Below are 6,000 nucleotides of genomic sequence, written 5' to 3'. Positions count from 1 at the left end.
ACAAAGACACAGATCCCCCCGTGCAGCCTTCACAGGCTGTTGGGGCAAGTGCTGTTAGCGAGCACCTATGGGGCCGTCCATAAATGACGTCACGTACCTGGGGGGGGGGCAAATATTTGTGACGATGGGGGGGGGGGGTGGGTTGAGAAATGTGACGTCATGTCAAAATGAGTAACTTTAAATAAATATAGAACTTTGTGACGTCATATTTGAGGGGGGGTCTGACTTTTTGTGACGCCGTGTGATGAAGGGGGGGGGGGGTCAAAAATCGCGTGACGTCATTTATAAACGGCCCCTATGAAGGCCGGCATAGCACACTAGGTGGTGGGTGGCCAACACCACGCCCGGCCGCCTTTGTCTCCCAGTGGTGATGTTTACACACCGTACCAGGAACTCTTTTTTCAGGCTGAGTCGACCTAGGGGAGGACCATGCGCGGTTCACCAACACCAGTGACGATATTCGGTATCGGTCCAGGCTCTCCCCTAGGTCGACTCAGCCTCAAATGAGTACCTGCTGCGATGTGCAAACATCGCCACTGGGGAGACAAAGGCGGGTCGGGCGTGGTGTTGGTCACCGACCCCCTCGTGTGCCACAGTGCCGGACTTCATAGGTGCTACTAGCAAACAGCACTTGCCCCTACAGTCTGTTAAGACTACACAGACACACACACAGATAGACAAACACACTCACATACAAACACACAGACACACAAACAGGTAGACACATGTACATACACACACAAATACACTCACAAACAGATACATACACACAGATACACAGATACAAAGACAAATATCCCCCGTATAGCCTTAACAGACTGTACGGGCAAGTGCTGTTAGTGAGCACCTATAAAGGCCGGCACTTCACACGAGGGTGTGGGTGGCCACCATCACGCCTGGCCGCCTTTGTTTCCCAAGTGGCGATATTTACACATTGTACCAGGTACTTATTTTAGGCTGAGACGACCTAGAAGAGGCCCATGACCGGTTTACCAACACCATTGATAACTTATCTGAATTGGTCTTGAGTCTCCCCGAGGTCGACTCAGCCTCAAATGAGTACCTGGTGCGATCAGTAAATATCGCCCCTGGGGATACAAAGGCGGGTCTCTGCCAGGCTGGCCTTCATAGGTGCTCCTCATTAGCAGCACTTGACCCAACAGTATGTTAAGGCTACAGGGCAGAGGTCGCAAACGGGTTTTCATTCCTTACCTGTACCCGGCCGCACCAGGGTCGCAAACGAGTACCCGTACCCGGCCGGGTACGGGTAGCCGGGTATCGAGTAGGGTACGGGTATCGGGTACCCGATTGCGACCTCTGCTATAGGGGGTATCTTTGTCTTTAGTGTATAGAGGGGCATGTGCGTAGTGTGGGGTGGAGCGGTGGCGCAGTGGTTAGCGCACTGGTGGGGGAGGGCGGGGGGAGCCAAGCTTCTCTCTGACGTCATCGTCCCTCGCACCGCGCGCCGCGTGGCGCTCAACGCCGAGAGGGCGGAGCTCCACCGCGGGCGTGCTAGGAACATGCGTCACGTGATGCTGCGGGGTGACGCGCGCCGTCCCCCTCGTGGTCACTCGCTCGTTGGGCGATAAACCCGGGGTGGGAATGGGATGGCATCACTCGGGGGGGACTACTTGTGGTGTGTGTGCTTAGCGTCGCTGGGATAAAGCATTTTTGTTATAACCTGGGGTCGAGTAACCCCCTCCTCCCCCCACCCAAACTAGTTTTATTTTACAGGGCATAGAGAGAGATATAAGCCATTTTAATACCTAGTAGTAGTAGGACGTCTTTCGCCACCAATATTATTCGTAAAGGTTTGTTTTGATTAATATTTTAATTATCTGCTCTCAGACTTGGACCTGAAGCCACAACCTTCGATTCATGGAATAACGCTTCTGCTGACAACAATGGGAACTGTGTTTTGACTTTGAAGTGGGTTAAAATTATTAAGCGCCTGATATATATCTAGAGTGAGGATCTACCTTACAATACGACACGACTAATATTGTCTCAACACGCATTAATAACACAAAGACACTGTGTGTTATTACAGGGATAGAGACAACACAAACTCCAAATTTCCAGCAACTGTCAGGGTCGGAATCCAACCAATGACCTCCTGCATACCAGGCGAGGGAGTTAACATATCCTAGCCACAACGGCGTCCCTCCTTAACGTGAGACACCAATCCGGTGTGAACCCAACCTCGAGTCTCAGGGTGTCGAGCAACGCTTAAATGATTTTGATTTGACACATTGATTATATTGTACCAGTTGAAATAATTGTGTAAACGCTAATTGCATTGTGCTCTGGGCTGTGGATGAGATTTCTATTTTCTTCATTGCTGGCATGGGTTTGACTTGTTTTGCTATTATTTTCATTTTTGTGAACCAGGTAACTCTTGTCAATGAGACTTACCCTGATCTCCTGAGTGATAACCTCGTTGAACTCAAATTCAACACGACTCGATCATCATCAGCAGAAATATCATCAGCTGCAGAATTAGTAACAACAACAGGAGCAACAGCATTAGCAGTGGTAGCTCCATCGTTAGCATCATGATCAGTATCAGAAGTAGGGCCATAATCAATAATAATACAATCATTATCAGCAGTAACAGAATAATCAATAACATAAGCAGCAGCATCATCGCTAGCATCATCAATATTATCAGGAGTAGGACCAGCAGCATTAATAATAATATAATCAGTAGTAGTAGTAACAGAATCATCAGTAGCAGCAGAAGCAGCAGCATCATCATTCTTGCAACCGACACTCATCCTAGTATCTTGAGTTCTCACCTGGTTAAACAAATCGACTTTAACACGTAGGCTTTCGCGACCAATATTATCAATAATAAAGGTTTCTTGGGTTAAATCGCGTAAATATAAGTATACTTGATTGTGTTCTGGGTTACCTGTGAATTGGAATCACGTTGTATTGTGGGTCAAGGGTCAAAATATTCTGGGTGAATAAAAATTAAATTTGAAAATTATTTTCAAGATTGTCATCCAGGCTTGAATGTTTCTCTCTCAGAGCTGAGCCTGACTGCCTTGTGTTATATTACGCGAGATTAAACCCGGTACGATTTGGAAATCTACAGCATACGCCTTCACAGGTAAGTGCTGTCTGTAGCATTGGGCTAAATTCTATGGCGTGTCTCGTGGTATTTATAACTGCACACTCAGTCAGTTTGCTTGTTCGTATTCACGATGAGCTATGATGAATTGATCCCGACTGATGGATGATGATGAAGAGTATGATGATGATAAAAAGTAACAATGACTATGCTTGGTAATGATGACCACAACCCACTCACCTGCACCCAATACTCTCCTACCCGATACCTGTCACACCTTAACCCACGACTCACCCAGCCGTCTACAGAGACCCTCCCTCCCACCTGCCCACACTCACACCTGCTCGGCCATACACCTGCCCATCCTGCCACCCGTTCCTCCTACCCTCCCACCTGCCCACCCACTCGCCCACCTACTCGACTGCCCAACCTCTCACCCGTCCACCTCATGCATATTCAAGTACCCATTCCCGGCTGATCTCCCTCCCACCTGATCGCCTGCAAACCCGCTCACTCACACACACTCACACAAAGACAAAGATCCCCCGTATAATTCTAGATTTGAAGCTTTCGTGACTGCAAAGATTCATATTCTTAGGTTTTTTCAGTAAAGTCACGTCGGTAAAGCCACGTAGGTAAAACATTAATATTAATAATTAAGGCTCACCCTCTTAAGCCTCACCTTACCATATGAATAAAAAGTGTGCTGTACTTGGCCCTTCCCCCCTCTCCAACCATTATATAAACGGAGTGGTAGCTCCTGCAATCTCTCATTTACTTGATACAGCTGTCGTGGCTGTGACGGTTCCACCTGAAGACGGAAGCTTGTGTTGCCTCCGAAACGTCGTGATTTTTATTTTATTTTACTTTTATTAATTTTAATGTTTTACCTACGTGACTTTACCGAAAAAACCTAAGAATATCCCCCGTATAGCCTGAACAGACTATTGGGCAAGTCCTGTTAGCGAGCACCTATGACTTCTGGCACGGCACACGAATGGGTTGGTGGCCAGCACCAAGCCCTTTGTCTCCCGAGTGGCGATGTTTATACTCCGCAGCAGGTACTCATTTGAGGCTGAATCGACCTAGGGGATGCCCATGACCGGTTCAGGCAATGGTCACTGGTGTTGGTGGCCGTGAGTGGATGTCGAACTTGGGTCGGCAGGTTCGTAGCACAGCGCACTCACCACTACAACACTAATCTCCACCTACACACACACCTGCTCAACCACCAATACGATCACCCTCATATCCTCCCACTCATGTACACGTGAAGTTGGGAGATGATTTGTCAAATTATTAACAATATTAAGTTAACTATTTTTTAAAGACAATTTTTATATATAATGCTCAAATAAATCCTGAACAAATAAATGGCAATGATAGAGACGACAATTAAAAAAAACTTTTATAAGAATGTTTTACAAGGTACGGTTTGGTGCAGAAATCCAACGATCCTCTCCAGAGCCGACGACATCAGTCCAAGGAACAAACCATCACCGTTTGCCTGGCCACTCTGGGTTTTGCAAAAATCGCGACCTGTAAACCCCAACACCGCGGTGTGAATGCAACGCTCCTGTCTACGCAGGTGAGAGTCGATTCGTGTCTTGGTTCGTCGCCGCCGTGTGCGCTCCAGCGACAGCGTCTCTCAGCCACAGCGAGCGGCTATCGGTGAGAAGCCACTGAGAGTCGTGGCGAGCGCAGCTCCCACTGAGAGCGTAGCGAGTGGACCTGGCTCCCGTCTGGAAGTGGTCAAAGCCGACCGTGTAACGTGTCTCACGTTGCGTCTAGACAGCTGCGTGCGATACGAAGCTCGTGTCTGTGACCTTGACCACCTGAGCACATTTCCACGGAGTGTCTCGTGAGGTTTGTAACCTCGTGCTAAGTAATGTTGGCTTCCTTGTTCATCTCCGATGTTGTGAGTCCCCAGGATGTTGATGGTTAAAATATTTTACCTGGAAAGTCGCTCGATTTAACTTCTCATTCGCAAGGGTGTTCTCGGTGTCAAGTGACACATGCGTAAAAACTTCAATAAGTTTACTGTGGACTATATTTTGTTATATTTCACCAGGTAAGGCACACTGAACAATGTAGCTCTTTTTCAGAAACGATCTGGCCATCACAGATGATAGCTCAACGAAGTGGTTTATCGTGTGGAAATGTATAGGAGTAGCTTAATACTCTAAACGCGTGATGTTGATTCTAAATGTGGAGGGGAAAAACGACCCCAGTGAGAGAGACACGCTAACTCCTAATATGCAGCAGGCGTCGGGGTCGGGATCGAATCCACGACCTCCTGCAGACCAGGCGAGGGAGTTAACATCTAATCACTCCAAATAAAAACGTTACAATCTACATCTTACACGGTTTACGTTTATAAACAACGTGAAACACATTGATACAGAGCCAAGAACAGAGGCAAGGCAAAACACCCACGAGCATCAGAGGGCAGTCAAACGCACGAAAGCGCGGTGCGCACTGACGGTTCATGTGGGACGTTCTCTCGCTGTCACAAAGTAACTCAACGCGTTCGTAAAACACTGCGTGGAGCTTAAAAGTAACATTAAACGACGTTTCAGGCAACGGACCTATTCATAGGACATCATTGAGAGTTAAAGGAGGAGGGCGATTCTGAATGAGTGCGTGCGTGCTTGGGGTTTGTACTCTGATGATCGTTGCTTGAGTGAATGTAAGGGTTTGGAATTGGTTCCCACGCACGCGTTTCTCTCTGTGTGCACGTGGCAGAGTTAAGCGGATCAACAGCGAATTAATAAATAAATAACAACGCCAGCCTCTGTAGCGCCTAAGCATGGCGAGCCGTTCTCCAATCACCAAAATGTTTTGGTGACGCTACGTTTGGCAGTGGCGGACAAATAACAACAACAAACAATCTCAGCACATTCGTAGAGTCGCTCTACCTCTCG

Source organism: Lampetra fluviatilis, chromosome 45, assembly GCF_964198595.1.
Source record: "Lampetra fluviatilis chromosome 45, kcLamFluv1.1, whole genome shotgun sequence".
Classification (NCBI taxonomy): domain Eukaryota; kingdom Metazoa; phylum Chordata; class Hyperoartia; order Petromyzontiformes; family Petromyzontidae; genus Lampetra; species Lampetra fluviatilis.
This window is presented reverse-complemented; position numbering follows the sequence as displayed.